Source organism: Stenella coeruleoalba (genome assembly GCF_951394435.1).
Source record: "Stenella coeruleoalba genome assembly, chromosome: 7".
NCBI lineage: Eukaryota > Metazoa > Chordata > Mammalia > Artiodactyla > Delphinidae > Stenella > Stenella coeruleoalba.
The window spans coordinates 2664935-2687325 of record NC_137153.1 but is presented as its reverse complement, the minus strand read 5'-3'; the positions used below and the strand labels follow the sequence as shown (position 1 = coordinate 2687325).

General features: G+C 43.6%; 1 long non-coding RNA gene across 26 annotated transcripts in view; it reads left to right on the top strand.

The window, feature by feature from the left end:
* The window catches only part of LOC307189637, a 2307304-nt gene that overhangs the window by 1351421 nt on the left and 933492 nt on the right, over positions 1-22391 (top strand). For 24 of the 26 annotated variants that reach the window (XR_013829230.1, XR_013829231.1, XR_013829232.1 and 21 more), the window contains one exon: positions 14582-14659. The exons of 1 other annotated variant lie outside the window; for it this stretch is intronic. This is a non-coding gene — a long non-coding RNA (uncharacterized lncRNA). Of the gene's footprint in view, positions 1-855; positions 934-14581; positions 14660-22391 lie in introns of all 26 variants that reach the window. One more of the 26 variants, XR_013829254.1, reaches the window with a different exon arrangement.

The following is a 22391-nucleotide window of genomic DNA, read 5'->3' as shown; positions in this document are numbered from 1 at the left end:
TTTCTTCAACTCGCTTTCTTTTGAGCTGGCCGCAACACCGCAGGATGGCTTCAGGCCCTAATCTGGTTCCGGCACGGCACGCTGAGCCTTTGGTTAATTCCTCTTCCTGGTGGGAAATGAGAGTTAAATTTGCCCGTCCAGACACCTCCAGCTAGCCTCTCATTGGTTCTCGCTATTCCTGTTCATCTTCCGCAGAAATTGCAAACTGGGCCAAACAGGAGGTTAAAGGGACTGACTCTCCAAGTCGGGAGAGTGTTAGTAAAGCGTCTGGAATGTTGCACCCGAGTACCAGGGTACGAAAACTGGGACATATTTGAACACGTCTCCCGATCACATGGTTGATCATACTCTAGGTTGAACATGCATGGTTTAGCTGAAGGAAGAACACCTTAAACCTGGGTAGTTGAAACCCGTGGAATGGGTACCATGCAATATGACTTCAAAGGGTCTTCATTTGCTCACCGAACCTCTCCAATCCTATCACTGCTGCGTTTATGCCCCTGTACACATGCTTGATTCTCTTTCGGAGACATAGCAATCCATAGGTTTTAAGATACTTACTAGTCAGGTACATTCTTAGGCGTTTAATATGGGGTGTTGAGTCCATTTCGTTGAGCAAGGAGTAGCTCTTGTCTATTCCATATTTGGCTTAAGGAACTTTATCTGTGCTCATTTCAATCTCTGGTTTTATGCAGCACCCCAACTCACCTTTCCCCTTAAGCAAGCATAAGTTGGTTTTCTAAATTTGAGACCCTGTTCTGTTCTGTAATTCAGTTCCTGTGTAGCCAAGTTTACATTCCGTGTATTACTGATATCTTATGATGTTTCTTTTTCTGTGTGACTTATTTCAGTTAGAATCATCATACCTGAATCCACTCATTGTGCTGCTAAGGGCCTGATGACACAGATTTCATTGCTGTGTGATATTGCTTTGTAAGTAAATACCACAACTTCTTTATCCATTTTTCACTTTCTGCGATGTTGAACTTGTACTGTAAACGAGGTTCTTGTAAACAGAGCCGTTCCAAACTTTGGGGTGGCTGTGTCTTTTTGATTTTAAATTCCCTAAGCTATAGGACCATAAGTGGAAGTGCCCTAGGCTCTGTTGCTTTGTTTTTTAGATGTTTCAGGAAACACCATACACTTCTCCCGAGTGGTTGTTGGCAATTTACATCCCGCCTTTTAGCATAACAAGGCTCACAGTTCTCCATGGCCTGTCCTGCCTTTCTGGATTCCAGACACCTCCAGCTAGTCTCTCATTGGTTCTCGCTATTCCTGTTCATCTTCCGCAGAAATTGCAAACTGGGCCAAACAGGAGGTTAAAGAGACTGACTCTCCAAGTCGGGAGAGTGTTAGTAAAGCGTCTGGAATGTTGCACCCGAGTACCAGCGTACGAAAACTGGGACATATTTGAACACGTCTCCCGATCACATGGTTGATCATACTCTAGGTTCCACATGCATGTTTTAGCTGAAGGAAGAATACCTTAAACCTGGGTAGTTGAAACCCGTGGAATGGGTACCATGTAATATGACTTCAAAGGGTCTTCTTTTGCTCACCGAACCTCTCCAATCCTTTCACTGCTGTGTTTATGCCCCTGTACACACGCTTGATTCTCTTTTGGAGACATAGCAATCCATAGGTTTTAAGATACTTACTAGTCACGTACATTCTTAGGCGTTTAATATGGGGTGTTGAGTCCATTTCGCTGAGCAAGGAGTAGCTCTTGTCTATTCCATATTTGGCTTAAGGAAATTTATCTGTGCTCATTTCAATCTTTGGTTTTATGCAGCACCCCAACTCACCTTTCCCCTTAAGCAAGCATAAGTTGGTTTTCTAAATTTGAGACCCTGTTCTGTTTTGGAATTCAGTTCCTGTGTAGCCAAGTTTACATTCCGTGTATTACTGATATTTTATGATGTTTCTTTTTCTGTGTGACTTATTTCAGTTAGAATCATCGTACCTGAATCCACTCATTATGCTGCTACGGGCCTGATGACATAGATTTCATTGCTGATTGATACTGCATTGTACGTAAGTACCACAAGTTCTTTATCCATTTTTCACTTTCTGTGATATTGAACTTGCACGGTAAACGAGGTTCTTGTAAACAGAGGCGTCCCAAACTTTGGGGTGGTTGTGTCTTTTTGATTTTAATTTCCCTAAGCTATAGGACCATAAGTGGAAGTGCCCTAGACTCTGTTGTTTTGTTTTTTAGATGTTTTAGGAAACACCATACACTTCTCCCGAGTTTCTGTTGGCAATTTACATCCCGCCCATCAGCATAACAAGGCTCCCAGTTCTCCATGGCCTGTCCTGCCTTTCTGGATTTTACACTTTTTTCAGATGGCCCTTTTAACCAGGCAGAAGTGAGACTTCATTGTAGTGCAGATTTCCTTTGCAAGTTTGCTTGGTTGGCCAAAAAGGGCGTATGCGTTTTTTCCTGAACATATTCAGGAAAAAACGCATACGCCCTTTTTGGCCAAGTGCATCATTGTGGACGTTCTGCCTCTTTTCCTATGCTTTCAATGCAATTCCAGTCTACCTCCTGAAATCGGTTTCCTGCAATTCTGCCCCGCTTTCAAGTCCTCTTGGCAGCCTTACTTCAGTCTATTTTTGGACGATAGCTGTCATTTATAACTCTGCAGGTTTGTGAATTACAGTGCCCCTGAGCTCCTTTCTTCAACTCGCTTTCTTGTGAGCTGGCCGCAACACCGCAGGATGTCTTCAGGCCCTAATCTGGTTCTGGCACGGCATGCTGAGCCTTTGGATAATTCCTCTTCCTGGTGGGAAATGAGAGTTAAATTTGCCCATCCAGACACCTTCAGCTAGTCTCTCATTGGTTCTCGCTATTCCTGTTCATCTTCCACAGAAATTGCAAACTGGGCCAAACAGGAGGTTAAAGGGACTGACTCTCCAAGTGGGGAGAGTGTTAGTAAAGCGTCTGGAATGTTGCACCCGAGTACCAGGGTACGAAAACTGAGACATATTTGAACACGTCTCCCGATCACATGGTTGATCATACTCTAGGTTCCACATGCAAGTTTTAGCTGAAGGAAGAATACCTTAAACCTGCGTAGTTAAAACCCATGGAATGGGTACCATGTAATATGACTTCAAAGGGTCTTCTTTTGCTCACCGAACCTCTCCAATCCTTTCACTGCTGTGTTTATGCCCCTGTACACATGCTTCATTCTCTTTCGGAGACATAGCAATCCATAGGTTTTAAGATACTTACTAGTCAGGTACATTCTTAGGCGTTTAATATGCGGTGTCGAGTCCATTTCGTTGAGAAAGCAGTAGCTCTTGTCTATTCCATATTTGGCTTAAGGAACTTTATCTGTGCTATTTCGATCTCTGGTTTTATGCAGCACCCCAACTCACCTTTCCCCTTAAGCAAGCATAAGTTGGTTTTCTAAATTTGAGACCCTGTTCTGTTCTGTAATTCAGTTCCTGTGTAGCCAAGTTTACATTCCGTGTATTACTGATATCTTATGATGTTTCTTTTTCTGTGTGACTTATTTCAGTTACAATCATCATACCTGAATCCACTCATTGTGCTGCTAAGGGCCTGATGACATAGATTTCATTGCTGAGTGATATTGCTTTGTAGGTGAATACCACAACTTCTTTATCCATTTTTCACTTTCTGCGATATTGAACTTCTACAGTAAACGAGGTTCTTGTAAACAGAGGAGTCCCAAACTTTTGGGTGGCTGTGTCTTTTTGATTTAAATTTCCCTAAGCTATAGGACCATAAGTGGAAGTGCCCTAGGCTCTGTTGCTTTGTTTTTTAGATGTTTCAGGAAACACCATACACTTCTCAGGAGTGTCTGTTGACAATTTACATCCCGCCCATCAGCATAACAAAGCTCCCAGTTCTCCATGGCCTGTCCTGCCTTTCTGGATTTTACACCTTTTTCAGATGGCCCTTTTGACCGGGGGGAAGTGAGACTTCTTTGTAGTGCAGATTTCCTTTGCAAGCTTGCTTGGTTGGCCAAAAAGGGCGTATGCGTTTTTTCCTGAATATATTCAGGAAAAAACGCATACGCCCTTTTTGGCCAAGTGCATCATTGTGGACGTTCTGCCTCTTTTCCTATGCTTTCAATGCAATTCCAGTCTACCTCCTGAAATCGGTTTCCTGCAATTCTGCCCCGCTTTCAAGTCCTCTTGGCAGCCTTACTTCAGTCTATTTTTGGACGATAGCTGTCATTTATAACTCTGCAGGTTTGTGAATTACAGTGCCCCTGAGCTCCTTTCTTCAACTCGCTTTCTTTTGAGCTGGCCGCAACACCGCAGGATGGCTTCAGGCCCTAATCTGGTTCTGGCACGGCACGCTGAGCCTTTGGTTAATTCATCTTCCTGGTGGGAAATGAGAGTTAAATTTGCCCGTCCAGACACCTCCAGCTAGTCTCTCATTGGTTCTCGCTATTCCTGTTCATCTTCCGCAGAAATTGCAAACTGGGCCAAACAGGAGGTTAAAGGGAGTGACTCTCCAAGTCGGGAGAGTGTTAGTAAAGCGTCTGGAATGTTGCACCCGAGTACCAGGGGAGGAAAACTGAGACATATTTGAACACGTCTCCCGTTCACATGGTTGATCATACTTGGGTTCCACATGCATGTTTTAGCTGAATGAAGAATACCTTAAACCTGGAGCGTTGAGACCCGTGTAATGGGTACCATGCAATATGACTTCAAAGGGTCTTCATTTGCTCACCGAACCTCTCCAATCCTATCACTGCTACGTTTATGCCCCTGTACACATGCTTGATTCTCTTTTGGAGACATAGCAATCCATAAGTTTTACGATACTTACTAGTCAGGTACATTCTTAGGCGTTTAATATGCGGTGTTGAGTCCATTTCGTTGAGCAAGGAGTAGCTCTTGTCTATTCCATATTTGACTTAAGGAACTTTATCTGTGCTCATTTCAATCTCTGGTTTTATGCAGCACCACAACTCACCTTTACCCTTAAGCAAGCATAAGTTGGTTTTCTAAATTTGAGACCCTGTTCTGTTCTGTAATTCAGTTCCTGTGTAGCCAAGTTTACATTCCGTGTATTACTGATATCTTATGATGTTTCTTTTTCTGTGTGACTTATTTCAGTTAGAATCATCATACCTGAATCCACTCATTGTGCTGCTAAGGGCCTGATGACACAGATTTCATTGCTGAGTGATATTGCTTTGTAAGTAAATACCACAACTTCTTTATCCATTTTTCACTTTCTGCGATGTTGAACTTGTACTGTAAATGAGGTTCTTGTAAACAGAGCCGTTCCAAACTTTGGGGTGGCTGTGTCTTTTTGATTTTAATTTCCCTAAGCTATAGGACCATAAGTGGAAGTGCTCTTGGTTCTGTTGCTTTGTTTTTTAGATGTTTCAGGAAACACCATACACTTCTCCCGAGTGGTTGTTGGCAATTTACATCCCGCCCATCAGCATAACAAGGCTTCCAGTTCTCCATGGCCTGTCCTGCCTTTCTGGATTTTACACTTTTTTCAGATGGCCCTTTTTACCCGGGGGAAGTGAGACTTCATTGTAGTGCAGATTTCCTTTGCAAGCTTGCTTGGTTGGCCAAAAAGGGCGTATGCGTTTTTTCCTGAATATATTCAGGAAAAAACGCATACGCCCTTTTTGGCCAAGTGCATCATTGTGGACGTTCTGCCTCTTTTCCTATGCTTTCAATGCAATTCCAGTCTACCTCCTGAAATCGGTTTCCTGCAATTCTGCCCCACTTTCAAGTCCTCTTGGCAGCCTTACTTCAGTCTATTTTTGGACGATAGCTGTCATTTATAACTCTGCAGGTTTGTGAATTACAGTGCCCCTGAGCTCCTTTCTTCAACTCGCTTTCTTGTGAGCTGGCCGCAACACCGCAGGATGGCTTCAGGCCCTAATCTGGTTCCGGCACGGCACGCTGAGCCTTTGGTTAATTCCTCTTCCTGGTAGGAAATGAGAGTTAAATTTGCCCGTCCAGACACCTCCAGCTAGTCTCCATTGGTTCTCGCTATTCCTGTTCATCTTCTGCAGAAATTGCAAACTGGGCCAAACAGGAGGTTAAAGGCGCTGACTCTCCAAATGGGGAGAGTGTTAGTAAAGCGTCTGCAATGTTGCACCCGAGTACCAGGGTACGAAAACTGAGACATATTTGAACACGTCTCCCGTTCACATGGTTGATCATACTTGGGTTCCACATGCATGTTTTAGCTGAAGGAAGAATACCTTAAACCTGGAGAGTTGAGACCCGTGTAATGGGTACCATGCAATATGACTTCAAAGGGTCTTCATTTGCTCACCGAACCTCTCCAATCCTATCACTGCTACGTTTATGCCCCTGTACACATGCTTGGTTCTCTTTCGGAGACATAGCAATCCATAGGTTTTAAGATACTTACTAGTCAGGTACATTCTTAGGCGTTTAATATGCGGTGTTGAGTCCATTTCATTGAGCAAGGAGTAGCTCTTGTCTATTCCATATTTGGCTTAAGGAACTTTATCTGTGCTCATTTCAATCTCTGGTTTTATGCAGCACCCCAACTCACCTTTACCCTTAAGCAAGAATAAGTTGGTTTTCTAAATTTGAGACCCTGTTCTGTTCTGTAATTCAGTTCCTGTGTAGCCAAGTTTACATTCCGTGTATTACTGATATCTTATGATGTTTCTTTTTCTGTGTGACTTATTTCAGTTAGAATCATCATACCTGAATCCACTCATTGTGCTGCTAAGGGCCTGATGACACAGATTTCATTGCTGAGTGATATTGCTTTGTAAGTGAATACCACAACTTTTTTATCCATTTTTCACTTTCTGCGATGTTGAACTTGTACTGTAAACGAGGTTCTTGTCAACAGAGCCGTTCCAAACATTGGGGTGGCTGTGTCTTTTTGATTTTAATTTCCCTAAGCTATAGGACCATAAGTGGAAGTGCCCTAGGTTCTGTTGCTTTGTTTTTTAGATGTTTCAGGAAACACCATACACTTCTCCCGAGTGGTTGTTGGCAATTTACATCCCGCCCATCAGCATAACAAGGCTCCCAGTTCTCCATGGCCTGTCCTGGCTTTCTGGATTTTACACTTTTTTCAGATGGCCCTTTTGACTGGGGGGAAGTGAGACTTCCTTGTAGTGCAGATTTCCTTTGCAAGCTTGCTTGGTTGGTCAAAAAGGGCGTATGCGTTTTTTCCTGAATATATTCAGGAAAAAACGCATACGCCCTTTTTGGCCAAGTGCATCATTGTGGACGTTCTGCCTCTTTTCCTATGCTTTCAATGCAATTCCAGTCTACCTCCTGAAATCGGTTTCCTGCAATTCTGCCCCGCTTTCAAGTCCTCTTGGCAGCCTTACTTCAGTCTATTTTTGGACGATAGCTGTCATTTATAACTCTGCAGGTTTGTGAATTACAGTGCCCCTGAGCTCCTTTCTTCAACTTGCTTTCTTGTGACCTGGCCGCAACACCGCAGGATGGCTTCAGGCCCTAATCTGGTTCCGGCACGGCACGCTGAGCCTTTGGTTATTTCCTCTTCGTGGTGGGAAATGAGAGTTAAATTTGCCCGTCCAGACACCTCCAGCTAGTCTCTCATTGGTTCTCGCTATTCCTGTTCATCTTCCGCAGAAATTGCAAACTGTGCCAAACAGGAGGTTAAAGGCGCTGACTCTCCAAGTGGGGAGAGTGTTAGTAAAGCGACTGGAATGTTGCACCCGAGTACCAGGGGAGGAAAACTGAGACATATTTGAACACGTCTCCCGTTCACATGGTTGATCATACTTGGGTTCCACATGCATGTTTTAGCTGAAGGAAGAATACCTTAAACCTGGAGCGTTGAGACCCGTGTAATGGGTACCATGCAATATGACTTCAAAGGGTCTTCATTTGCTCACCGAACCTCTCCAATCCTATCACTGCTACGTTTATGCCCCTGTACACATGCTTGATTCTCTTTTGGAGACATAGCAATCCATAGGTTTTACGATACTTACTAGTAAGGTACATTCTTAGGCGTTTAATATGCGGTGTTGAGTCCATTTCGTTGAGCAAGGAGTAGCTCTTGTCTATTCCATATTTGACTTAAGGAACTTTATCTGTGCTCATTTCAATCTCTGGTTTTATGCAGCACCACAACTCACCTTTACCCTTAAGCAAGCATAAGTTGGTTTTCTAAATTTGAGACCCTCTTCTGTACTGTAATTCAGTTCCTGTGTAGCCAAGTTTACATTCCGTGTATTACTGATATCTTATGATGTTTCTTTTTCTATGTGACTTATTTCAGTTAGAATCATCATACCTGAATCCACTCATTGTGCTTCTAAGGGCCTGATGACACAGATTTCATTGCTGAGTGATATTGCTTTGTAAGTAAATACCACAACTTCTTTATCCATTTTTCACTTTCTGCGATGTTGAACTTGTACTGTAAACGAGGTTCTTGTAAACAGAGTCGTTCCAAACTTTGGGGTGGCTGTGTCTTTTTCATTTTAATTTCCCTAAGCTATAGGACCATAAGTGGAAGTGCCCTAGGTTCTGTTGCTTTGTTTTTTAGATGTTTCAGGAAACACCATACACTTCTCCCGAGTGGTTGTTGGCAATTTACATCCCGCCCATCAGCATAACAAGGCTTCCAGTTCTCCATGGCCTGTCCTGCCTTTCTGGATTTTACACTTTTTTCAGATGGCCCTTTTTACCCGGGAGAAGTGAGACTTCATTGTAGTGCAGATTTCCTTTGCAAGCTTGCTTGGTTGGCCAAAAAGGGCGTATGCGTTTTTTCCTGAATATATTCAGGAAAAAACACATACGCCCTTTTTGGCCAAGTACATCATTGTGGACGTTCTGCCTCTTTTCCTATGCTTTCAATGCAATTCCAGTCTACCTCCTGAAATCGGTTTCCAGCAATTCTGCCCCACTTTCAAGTCCTCTTGGCAGCCTTACTTCAGTCTATTTTTGGACGATATCTGTCATTTATAACTCTGCAGGTTTGTGAATTACAGTGCCCCTGAGCTCCTTTCTTCAACTCGCTTTCTTGTGAGCTGGCCGCAACACCGCAGGATGGCTTCAGGCCCTAATCTGGTTCCGTCACGGCACGCTGAGCCTTTGGTTAATTCCTCTTCCTGGTAGGAAATGAGAGTTAAATTTGCCCGTCCAGACACCTCCAGCTAGTCTCCATTGGTTCTCGCTATTCCTGTTCATCTTCTGCAGAAATTGCAAACTGGGCCAACCAGGAGGTTAAAGGGACTGACTCTCCAAGTGGGGAGAGTGTTAGTAAAGCGTCTGGAATCTTGCACCCGAGTACCAGGGTACGAAAACTGAGACATATTTGAACACGTCTCCCGATCACATGGTTGATCATACTCTAGGTTCCACATGCATGTTTTAGCTGAAGGAAGAATACCTAAAACCTGGGTAGTTGAAACCCGTGGAATGGGTACCATGCAATATGACTTCAAAGGGTCTTCATTTGCTCACCGAACCTCTCCAATTCTATCACTGCGGCGTTTATGCCCCTGTACACATGCTTGATTCTCTTTCGGAGACATAGCAATCTATAGGTTTTAAGATACTTACTAGTCAGATACATTCTTAGGCGTTTAATATGCGGTGTTGAGTCCATTTTGTTGAGCAAGGAGTAGCTCTTGTCTATTCCATATTTGGCTTAAGGAACTTTATCTGTGCTCATTTCAATCTCTGGTTTTATGCAGCACCCCAACTCACCTTTCCCCTTAAGCAAGCATAAGTTGGTTTTCTAAATTTGAGACCCTGTTCTGTTCTGTAATTCAGTTCCTGTGTAGCCAAGTTTACATTCCGTGTATTACTGATATCTTATGATGTTTCTTTTTCTGTGTGACTTATTTCGGTTAGAATCATCATACCTGAATCCACTCATTGTGCTGCTAAGGGCCTGATGACACAGATTTCATTGCTGAGTGATATTGCTTTGTAAGTAAATACCACAACTTCTTTATCCATTTTTCACTTTCTGCGATGTTGAACTTGTACTGTAAACGAGGTTCTTGTCAACAGAGCCGTTCCAAACTTTGGGGTGGCTGTGTCTTTTTGATTTTAATTTCCCTAAGCTATAGGACCATAAGTGGAAGTGCCCTAGGTTCTGTTGCTTTGTTTTTTAGATGTTTCAGGAAACACCATACACTTCTCCCGAGTGGTTGTTGGCAATTTACATCCCGCCCATCAGCATAACAAGGCTCCCAGTTCTCCATGGCCTGTCCTGCCTTTCTGGATTTTACACTTTTTTCAGATGGCCCTTTTGACCAGGGGGAAGTGAGACTTCATTGTAGTGCAGATTTCCTTTGCAAGCTTGCTTGGTTGGCCAAAAAGGGCGTATGCGTTTTTTCCTGAATATATTCAGGAAAAAACGCATACGCCCTTTTTGGCCAAGTGCATCATTGTGGACGTTCTGCCTCTTTTCCTATGCTTTCAATGCAATTCCAGTCTACCTACTGAAATCGGTTTCCTGCAATTCTGCCCCGCTTTCAAGTCCTCTTGGCAGCCTTACTTCAGTCTATTTTTGGACGATAGCTGTCATTTATAACTCTGCAGGTTTGTGAATTACAGTGCCCCTGAGCTCCTTTCTTCAACTTGCTTTCTTGTGACCTGTCCGCAACACCGCAGGATGGCTTCAGGCCCTAATCTGGTTCCGGCACGGCACGCTGAGCCTTTGGTTATTTCCTCTTCTTGGTGGGAAATGAGAGTTAAATTTGCCCGTCCAGACACCTCCAGCTAGTCTCTCATTGGTTCTCGCTATTCCTGTTCATCTTCCGCAGAAATTGCAAACTGGGCCAAACAGGAGGTTAAAGGCGCTGACTCTCCAAGTGGGGAGAGTGTTAGTAAAGCGTCTGGAATGTTGCACCCGAGTACCAGGGGAGGAAAACTGAGACATATTTGAACACATCTCCCGATCACATGGTTGATCATACTCTGGGTTCCACATGCATGTTTTAGCTGGAGGAAGAATACCTAAAACCTGGGTAGTTGAAACCCGTGGAATGGGTACCATGCAATATGACTTCAAAGGGTCTTCATTTGCTCACCAAACCTCTCCAATCCTATCACTGCTGCGTTTATGCCCCTGTACACATGCTTGATTCTCTTTCGGAGACATAGCAATCCATAGGTTTTAAGATACTTACTAGTCAGGTACATTCTTAGGCGTTTAATATGCGGTGTTGAGTCCATTTCGTTGAGCAAGGAGTAGCTCTTGTCTATTCCATATTTGGCTTAAGGAACTTTATCTGTGCTCATTTCAATCTCTCGTTTTATGCATCAAACCAACTCACCTTTCCCTTTAAGCAAGCATAAGTTGGTTTTCTAAATTTGAGAACCTGTTCTGTTTTGGAATTCAGTTCCTGTGTAGCCAAGTTTACATTCCGTGTATTAGTGATATCTTATGATGTTTCTTTTTCTGTGTGACTTATTTCAGTTAGAATCATCATACCTGAATCCACTCATTATGCTGCTACGGGCCTGATGACATAGATTTCATTGCTGAGTGATCCTGCATTGTACGTAAGTACCACAAGTTCTTTATCCATTTTTCACTTTCTGTGATATTGAACTTGTACGGTAAATGAGGTTCTTGTAAACAGAGGCGTCCCAAACTTTGGGTTGGCTGTGTCTTTTTGATTTTAATTTCCCTAAGCTATAGGACCATAAGTGGAAGTGCCCTAGGCTCTGTTGCTTTGTTTTTTAGATGTTTCAGGAAACACCATACACTTCTCCCGAGTGTCTGTTGGCAATTTACATCCCGCCCATCAGCATAACAAGGCTCCCAGTTCTCAATGGCCTGTTGCCTTTCTGGATTTTACACTTTTTTCAGATGGCCCTTTTGACCGGGGGGAAGTGAGACTTCATTGTAGTGCAGATTTCCTTTGCAAGCTTGCTTGGTTGGCCAAAAAGGGCGTATGCGTTTTTTCCTGAATATATTCAGGAAAAAACGCATACGCCCTTTTTGGCCAAGTGCATCATTGTGGACGTTCTGCCTCTTTTCCTATGCTTTCAATGCAATTCCAGTCTACCTCCTGAAATCGGTTTCCTGCAATTCTGCCCCGCTTTCAAGTCCTCTTGGCAGCCTTACTTCAGTCTATTTTTGGACGATAGCTGTCATTTATAACTCTGCAGGTTTGTGAATTACAGTGCCCCTGAGCTCCTTTCTTCAACTCGCTTTCTTGTGACCTGGCCGCAACACCGCAGGATGGATTCAGGCCCTAATCTGGTTCCGGCCCGGCATGCTGAGCCTTTGGTTAATTCCTCTTCCTGGTGGGAAATGAGAGTTAAATTTGCCCGTCCAGACACCTCCAGCTAGCCTCTCATTGGTTCTCGCTATTCCTGTTCATCTTCCGCAGAAATTGCAAACTGGGCCAAACAGGAGGTTAAAGGGACTGACTCTCCAAGTGGGGAGAGTGTTAGTAAAGCGTCTGGAATGTTGCACCCGAGTACCAGGGGAGGAAAACTGAGACATATTTGAACACGTCTCCCGTTCACATGGTTGATCATACTTGGGTTCCACATGCATGTTTTAGCTGAAGGAAGAATACCTTAAACCTGGGTAGTTGAAACCCGTGGAATGGGTACCATGCAATATGACTTCAAAGGGTCTTCATTTGCTCACCGAACCTCTCCAATCCTATCACTGCTGCGTTTATGCCCCTGTACACATGCTTGATTCTCTTTCAGAGACATAGCAATCCATAGGTTTTAAGATACTTACAAGTCAGGTACATTCTTAGGCGTTTAATATGCGGTGTTGAGTCCATTTCGTTGAGCAAGGAGTAGCTCTTGTCTATTCCATATTTGACTTAAGGAACTTTATCTGTGCTCATTTCAATCTCTTGTTTTATGCAGCACCCCAACTCACCTTTACCCTTAAGCAAGCATAAGTTGGTTTTCTAAATGTGAGATCATGTTCTGTTCTGTAATTCAGTTCCTGTGTAGCCAAGTTTCCATTCCGTGTATTACTGATATCTTATGATGTTTCTTTTTCTGTGTGACTTATTTCAGTTAGAATCATCATACCTGAATCCACTCATTGTGCTGCTAAGGGCCTGATGACATAGATTTCATTGCTGAGTGATATTGCTTTGTAAGTGAATACCACAACTTCTTTATCCATTTTTCACTTTCTGCGATGTTGAACTTGTACTGTAAACGAGGTTCTTGTAAACAGAGCCGTTCCAAACTTTGGGGTGGCTGTGTCTTTTTGATTTTAATTTCCCTAAGCTACAGGACCATAAGTGGAAGTGCCCTAGGCTCTGTTGCTTTGTTTTTTAGATGTTTCAGGAAACACCATACACTTCTCCCGAGTGTCTGTTGGCAATTTACATCCCGCCCATCAGCATAACAAGGCTCCCAGTTCTCAATGGCCTGTTGCATTTCTGGATTTTACACTTTTTTCAGATGGCCCTTTTGACCGGGGGGAAGTGAGACTTCATTGTAGTGCAGATTTCCTTTGCAAGCTTGCTTGGTTGGCCAAAAAGGGCGTATGCGTTTTTTCCTGAATATATTCAGGATAAAACGCATACGCCCTTTTTGGCCAAGTGCATCATTGTGGACATTCTGCCTCTTTTCCTATGCTTTCAATGCAATTCCAGTCTACCTCCTGAAATCGGTTTCCTGCAATTCTGCCCCGCTTTCAAGTCCTCTTGGCAGCCTTACTTCAGTCTATTTTTGGACGATAGCTGTCATTTATAACTCTGCAGGTTTGTGAATTACAGTGCCCCTGAGCTCCTTTCTTCAACTCGCTTTCTTTTGAGCTGGCCGCAACACCGCAGGATGGCTTCAGGCCCTAATCTGGTTCCGGCCCGGCACGCTGAGCCTTTGGTTATTTCCTCTTCGTGGTGGGAAATGAGAGTTAAATTTGCCCGTCCAGACACCTCCAGCTAGCCTCTCATTGGTTCTCGCTATTCCTGTTCATCTTCCGCAGAAATTGAAAACTGGGCCAAACAGGAGGTTAAAGGGACTGACTCTCCAAGTGGGGAGAGTGTTAGTAAAGCGTCTGGAATGTTGCACCGGAGTACCAGGGGAGGAAAACTGAGACATATTTGAACACGTCTCCCGATCACATGGTTGATCATACTCTAGGTTCCACATGCATGTTTTAGCTGAAGGAAGAATACCTTAAACCTGGGTAGTTGAAACCCGTGGAATGGGTACCATGCAATATGACTTCAAAGGGTCTTCATTTGCTCACCGAACCTCTCCAATCCTATCACTGCTGCGTTTATGCCCCTGTACACATGCTTGATTCTCTTTGGGAGACATAGCAATCCATAGGTTTTAAGATACTTACTAGTCAGGTACATTCTTAGGCGTTTAATATGGGGTGTTGAGTCCATTTCGTTGAGCAAGGAGTAGCTCTTGTCTATTCCATATTTGGCTTAAGGAACTTTATCTGTGCTCATTTCAATCTCTGGTTTTATGCAGCACCCCAACTCACCTTTACCCTTAAGCAAGAATAAGTTGGTTTTCTAAATTTGAGACCCTGTTCTGTTCTGTAATTCAGTTCCTGTGTAGCCAAGTTTACATTCCGTGTATTACTGATATCTTATGATGTTTCTTTTTCTGTGTGACTTATTTCAGTTAGAATCATCATACCTGAATCCACTCATTGTGCTGCTAAGGGCCTGATGACTCAGATTTCATTGCTGTGTGATATTGCTTTGTAAGTAAATACCACAACTTCTTTATCCATTTTTCACTTTCTGCGATGTTGAACTTGTACTGTAAACGAGGTTCTTGTAAACAGAGCCGTTCCAAACTTTGGGGTGGCTGTGTCTTTTTGATTTTAATTTCCCTAAGCTATAGGACCATAAGTGGAAGTGCCATAGGTTCTGTTGCTTTGTTTTTTAGATGTTTCAGGAAACACCATACACTTCTCCCGAGTGGTTGTTGGCAATTTACATCCCGCCCATCAGCATAACAAGGCTCCCAGTTCTCCATGGCCTGTCCTGCCTTTCTGGATTTTACACTTTTTTCAGATGGCCCTTTTGACCGGGGGGAAGTGAGACTTCATTGTAGTGCAGATTTCCTTTGCAAGCTTGCTTGGTTGGCCAAAAAGGGCGTATGCGTTTTTTCCTGAATATATTCAGGAAAAAACGCATACGCCCTTTTTGGCCAAGTGCATCATTGTGGACGTTCTGCCTCTTTTCCTATGCTTTCAATGCAACTCCAGTCTACCTCCTGAAATCGGTTTCCTGCAATTCTGCCCCGCTTTCAAGTCCTCTTGGCAGCCTTACTTCAGTCTATTTTTGGACGATAGCTGTCATTTATAACTCTGCAGGTTTGTGAATTACAGTGCCCCTGAGCTCCTTTCCTCAGCTCGCTTTCATTTGAGCTGGCCACAACACCACAGGATGGCTTCAGGCCCTAATCTGGTTCCGGCATGGCACGCTGAGCCTTTGGTTAATTCCTCTTCCTGGTGGGAAATGAGAGTTAAATTTGCCCGTCCAGACACCTCCAGCTAGCCTCTCATTGGTTCTCGCTATTCCTGTTCATTTTCCGCAGAAATTGCAAACTGGGCCAAACAGAAGGTTAAAGGGACTGACTCTCCAAGTCGGGAGAGTGTTAGTAAAGCGTCTGGAATGTTGCACCCGAGTACCAGGGTACAAAAACTGAGACATATTTGAACACGCCTCCCGATCGCATGGTTGATCATACTCTAGGTTCCACATGCATGTTTTAGCTGAAGGAAGAATACCTAAAACCTGGGTAGTTGAAACCCGTGGAATGGGTACCATGCAATATGACTTCAAAGGGTCTTCATTTGCTCACCGAACCTCTCCAATGCTATCACTGCTGCGTTTATGCCCCTGTACACATGCTTGATTCTCTTTCGGAGACATAGCAATCCATAGGTTTTAAGATACTTACTAGTCAGGTACATTCTTAGGCATTTAATATGCGGTGTTGAGTCCATTTCTTTGAGCAAGGAGTAGCTCTTGTCTATTCCATATTTGGCTTAAGGAACTTTATCTGTGCTCATTTCGATCTCTGCTTATGCAGCACCCCAATTCACCTTTATCCTTAAGCAAGCATAAGTTGGTTTTCTAAATTTGAGACCCTGTTCTGTTCTGTAATTCAGTTCCTGTGTAGCCAAGTTTACATTCCGTGTATTACTGATATATTATGATGTTTCTTTTTCTGTGTGACTTATTTCAGTTAGAATCATCATACCTGAATCCACTCATTGTGCTGCTAAGGGCCTGATGACATAGATTTCATTGCTGAGTGATATTGCTTTGTAAGTAAATACCACAACTTCTTTATCCATTTTTCACTTTCTGCGATGTTGAACTTGTACTGTAAACGAGGTTCTTGTAAACAGAGCCGTTCCAAACTTTGGGGTGGCTGTGTCTATTTTATTTTAATTTTCCTAAGCTATAGGACCATAAGTGGAAGTGCCCTAGGCTCTGTTGATTTGTTTTTTAGATGTTTCAGGAGACACCATACACTTCTCCCGAGTGGTTGTTGGCAATTTACATCCCGCCCATCAGCATAACAAGGCTCCCAGTTCTCCATGGCCTGTCCTGCCTTTCTGGATTTTACACTTTTTTCAGATGGCCCTTTTGACCGGGGGGAAGTGAGACTTCATTGTAGTGCAGATTTCCTTTGCAAGCTTGCTTGGTTGGCCAAAAAGGGCGTATGCGTTTTTTCCTGAATATATTCAGGAAAAAACGCATACGCGCTTTTTGGCCAAGTGCATCATTGTGGACGTTCTGCCTCTTTTCCTATGCATTCAATGCAATTCCAGTCTACCTCCTGAAATCGGTTTCCTGCAATTCTGCCCCGCTTTGAAGTCCTCTTGGCAGCCTTACTTCAGTCTATTTTTGGACGATAGCTGTCATTTATAACTCTGCAGGTTTGTGAATTACAGTGCCCCTGAGCTCCTTTCTTCAACTCGCTTTCTTGTGACCTGGCCGCAACACCGCAGGATGGCTTCAGGCCCTAATCTGGTTCCGGCACGGCACGCTGAGCCTTTGGTTATTTCCTCTTCCTGGTGGGAAATGAGAGTTAAATTTGCCCGTCCAGACACCTCCAGCTAGTCTCTCATTGGTTCTCGCTATTCCTGTTCATCTTCCGCAGAAATTGCAAACTGGGCCAAACAGGAGGTTAAAGGGACTGACTCTCCAAGTGGGGAGAGTGTTAGTAAAGCGTCTGGAATGTTGCACCCGAGTACCAGGGGAGGAAAACTGAGACATATTTGAACACGTCTCCCGTTCACATGGTTGATCATACTCTGGGTTCCACATGCATGTTTTAGCTGAAGGAAGAATACCTAAAACCTGGGTAGTTGAAACCCGTGGAATGGGTACCATGCAATATGACTTCAAAGGGTCTTCATTTGCTCACCGAACCTCTCCAATCCTATCACTGCTGCGTTTATGCCCCTGTACACATGCTTGATTCTCTTTCGGAGACATAGCAATCCATAGGTTTTAAGATACTTACTAGTCAGGTACATTCTTAGGCGTTTAATATGCGGTGTTGAGTCCATTTCGTTGAGCAAGGAGTAGCTCTTGTCTATTCCATATTTGGCTTAAGGAACTTTATCTGTGCTCATTTCAATCTCTGGTTTTATGCAGCACCCCAACTCACCTTTCCCCTTAAGCAAGCATAAGTTGGTTTTCGAAATTTGAGACCCTGTTCTGTTCTGTAATTCAGTTCCTGTGTAGCCAAGTTTACATTCCGTGTATTACTGATATCTTATGATGTTTCTTTTTCTGTGTGACTTATTTCAGTTAGAATCATCATACCTGAATCCGCTCATTGTGATGCTAAGGGCCTGATGACATAGATTTCATTGCTGAGTGATATTGCTTTGTAAGTAAATACCACAACTTCTTTATCCATTTTTCACTTTCTGCGATGTTGAACTTGTACTGTAAACGAGGTTCTTGTAAACAGAGGCGTCCCAAACTTTGGGGTGGCTGTGTCTTTTTGATTTTAATTTCCCTAAGCTATAGGACCATAAGTGGCAGTGCCCTAGGCTCTGTTGCTTTGTTTTTTAGATGTTTCAGGAAACACCATACACTTCTCCCGAGTGGTTGTTGGCAATTTACATCCCGCCCATCAGCATAACAAGGCTCCCAGTTCTCCATGGCCTGTCCTGCCTTTCTGGATTTTACACTTTTTTCAGATGGCCCTTTTGACCAGGGGGAAGTGAGACTTCATTGTAGTGCAGATTTCCTTTGCAAGCTTGCTTGGTTGGCCAAAAAGGGCGTATGCGGTTTTTCCTGAATATATTCAGGAAAAAACGCATACGCCCTTTTTGGCCAAGTGCATCATTGTGGACGTTCTGCCTCTTTTCCTATGCTTTCAATGCAATTCCAGTCAACCTCCTGAAATCGGTTTCCTGCAATTCTGCCCCGCTTTCAAGTCCTCTTGGCAGCCTTACTTCAGTCTATTTTTGGACGATAGCTGTCATTTATAACTCTGCAGGTTTGTGAATTACAGTGCCCCTGAGCTCCTTTCTTCAACTCGCTTTCTTGTGACCTGGCCGCAACACCGCAGGATGGCTTCAGGCCCTAATCTGGTTCCGGTACGGCACGCTGAGCCTTTGGTTATTTCCTCTTCCTGGTGGGAAATGAGAGTTAAATTTGCCCGTCCAGACACCTCCAGCTAGCCTCTCATTGGTTCTCGCTATTCCTGTTCATCTTCCGCAGAAATTGCAAACTGGGCCAAACAGGAGGTTAAAGGCGCTGACTCTCCAAGTGGGGAGAGTGTTAGTAAAGCGTGTGGAATGTTGCACCCGAGTACCAGGGGAGGAAAACTGAGACATATTTGAACACGTCTCCCGTTCACATGGTTGATCATACTTGGGTTCCACATGCATGTTTTAGCTGAAGGAAGAATACCTAAAACCTGGGTAGTTGAAACCCGTGGAATGGGTACCATGCAATATGACTTCAAAGGGTCTTCATTTGCTCACCGAACCTCTCCAATCCTATCACTGCTACGTTTATGCCCCTGTACACATGCTTGATTCTCTTTTGGAGACATAGCAATCCATAGGTTTTACGATACTTACTAGTAAGGTACATTCTTAGGCGTTTAATATGCGGTGTTGAGTCCATTTCGTTGAGCAAGGAGTAGCTCTTGTCTATTCCATATTTGACTTAAGGAACTTTATCTGTGCTCATTTCAATCTCTGGTTTTATGCAGCACCACAACTCACCTTTACCCTTAAGCAAGCATAAGTTGGTTTTCTAAATTTGAGACCCTCTTCTGTACTGTAATTCAGTTCCTGTGTAGCCAAGTTTACATTCCGTGTATTACTGATATCTTATGATGTTTCTTTTTCTATGTGACTTATTTCAGTTAGAATCATCATACCTGAATCCACTCATTGTGCTTCTAAGGGCCTGATGACACAGATTTCATTGCTGAGTGATATTGCTTTGTAAGTAAATACCACAACTTCTTTATCCATTTTTCACTTTCTGCGATGTTGAACTTGTACTGTAAACGAGGTTCTTGTAAACAGAGTCGTTCCAAACTTTGGGGTGGCTGTGTCTTTTTGATTTTAATTTCCCTAAGCTATAGGACCATAAGTGGAAGTGCCCTAGGTTCTGTTGCTTTGTTTTTTAGATGTTTCAGGAAACACCATACACTTCTCCCGAGTGGTTGTTGGCAATTTACATCCCGCCCATCAGCATAACAAGGCTTCCAGTTCTCCATGGCCTGTCCTGCCTTTCTGGATTTTACACTTTTTTCAGATGGCCCTTTTTACCCGGGAGAAGTGAGACTTCATTGTAGTGCAGATTTCCTTTGCAAGCTTGCTTGGTTGGCCAAAAAGGGCGTATGCGTTTTTTCCTGAATATATTCAGGAAAAAACACATACGCCCTTTTTGGCCAAGTACATCATTGTGGACGTTCTGCCTCTTTTCCTATGCTTTCAATGCAATTCCAGTCTACCTCCTGAAATCGGTTTTCAGCAATTCTGCCCCACTTTCAAGTCCTCTTGGCAGCCTTACTTCAGTCTATTTTTGGACGATATCTGTCATTTATAACTCTGCAGGTTTGTGAATTACAGTGCCCCTGAGCTCCTTTCTTCAACTCGCTTTCTTGTGAGCTGGCCGCAACACCGCAGGATGGCTTCAGGCCCTAATCTGGTTCCGGCACGGCACGCTGAGCCTTTGGTTAATTCCTCTTCCTGGTAGGAAATGAGAGTTAAATTTGCCCGTCCAGACACCTCCAGCTAGTCTCCATTGGTTCTCGCTATTCCTGTTCATCTTCTGCAGAAATTGCAAACTGGGCCAAACAGGAGGTTAAAGGCGCTGACTCTCCAAATGGGGAGAGTGTTAGTAAAGCGTCTGCAATGTTGCACCCGAGTACCAGGGTATGAAAACTGAGACATATTTGAACACGTCTCCCGTTCACATGGTTGATCATACTTGGGTTCCACATGCATGTTTTAGCTGAAGGAAGAATACCTTAAACCTGGAGAGTTGAGACCCGTGTAATGGGTACCATGCAATATGACTTCAAAGGGTCTTCATTTGCTCACTGAAGCTCTCCAATCCTATCACTGCTACGTTTATGCCCCTGTACACATGCTTGGTTCTCTTTCGGAGACATAGCAATCCATAGGTTTTAAGATACTTACTAGTCAGGTACATTCTTAGGCGTTTAATATGCGGTGTTGAGTCCATTTCATTGAGCAAGGAGTAGCTCTTGTCTATTCCATATTTGGCTTAAGGAACTTTATCTGTGCTCATTTCAATCTCTGGTTTTATGCAGCACCCCAACTCACCTTTACCCTTAAGCAAGAATAAGTTGCTTTTCTAAATTTGAGACCCTGTTCTGTTCTGTAATTCAGTTCCTGTGTAGCCAAGTTTACATTCCGTGTATTACTGATATCTTATGATGTTTCTTTTTCTGTGTGACTTATTTCAGTTAGAATCATCATACCTGAATCCACTCATTGTGCTGCTAAGGGCCTGATGACACAGATTTCATTGCTGAGTGATATTGCTTTGTAAGTAAATACCACAACTTCTTTATCCATTTTTCACTTTCTGCGATGTTGAACTTGTACTGTAAACGAGGTTCTTGTCAACAGAGCCGTTCCAAACATTGGGGTGGCTGTGTCTTTTTGATTTTAATTTCCCTAAGCTATAGGACCATAAGTGGAAGTGCCCTAGGTTCTGTTGCTTTGTTTTTTAGATGTTTCAGGAAACACCATACACTTCTCCCGAGTGGTTGTTGGCAATTTACATCCCGCCCATCAGCATAACAAGGCTCCCAGTTCTCCATGGCCTGTCCTGCCTTTCTGGATTTTACACTTTTTTCAGATGGCCCTTTTGACTGGGGGGAAGTGAGACTTCCTTGTAGTGCAGATTTCCTTTGCAAGCTTGCTTGGTTGGCCAAAAAGGGCGTATGCGTTTTTTCCTGAATATATTCAGGAAAAAACGCATACGCCCTTTTTGGCCAAGTGCATCATTGTGGACGTTCTGCCTCTTTTCCTATGCTTTCAATGCAATTCCAGTCTACCTCCTGAAATCGGTTTCCTGCAATTCTGCCCCGCTTTCAAGTCCTCTTGGCAGCCTTACTTCAGTCTATTTTTGGACGATAGCAGTCATTTATAACTCTGCAGGTTTGTGAATTACAGTGCCCCTGAGCTCCTTTCTTCAACTCACTTTCTTTTGTGCTGGCCGCAACACCGCAGAATGGCTTCAGGCCCTAATATGGTTCCGGCACGGCACGCTGAGCCTTTGGTTAATTCCTCTTCCTGGTGGGAAATGAGAGTTAAATTTGCCCGTCCAGACACCTCCAGGTAGCCTCTCATTGGTTCTCGCTATTCCTGTTCATCTTCCGCAGAAATTGCAAACTGGGCCAAACAGGAGGTTAAAGGGACTGACTCTCCAAGTCGGGAGAGTGTTAGTAAAGCGTCTGGAATCTTGCACCCGAGTACCAGGGTACGAAAACTGAGACATATTTGAACACGTCTCCCGATCACATGGTTGATCATACTCTAGGTTCCACATGCATGTTTTAGCTGAAGGAAGAATACCTAAAACCTGGGTAGTTGAAACCCGTGGAATGGGTACCATGCAATATGACTTCAAAGGGTCTTCATTTGCTCACCGAACCTCTCCAATTCTATCACTGCGGCGTTTATGCCCCTGTACACATGCTTGATTCTCTTTCGGAGACATAGCAATCTATAGGTTTTAAGATACTTACTAGTCAGATACATTCTTAGGCGTTTAATATGCGGTGTTGAGTCCATTTTGTTGAGCAAGGAGTAGCTCTTGTCTATTCCATATTTGGCTTAAGGAACTTTATCTGTGCTCATTTCAATCTCTGGTTTTATGCAGCACCCCAACTCACCTTTCCCCTTAAGCAAGCATAAGTTGGTTTTCTAAATTTGAGACCCTGTTCTGTTCTGTAAT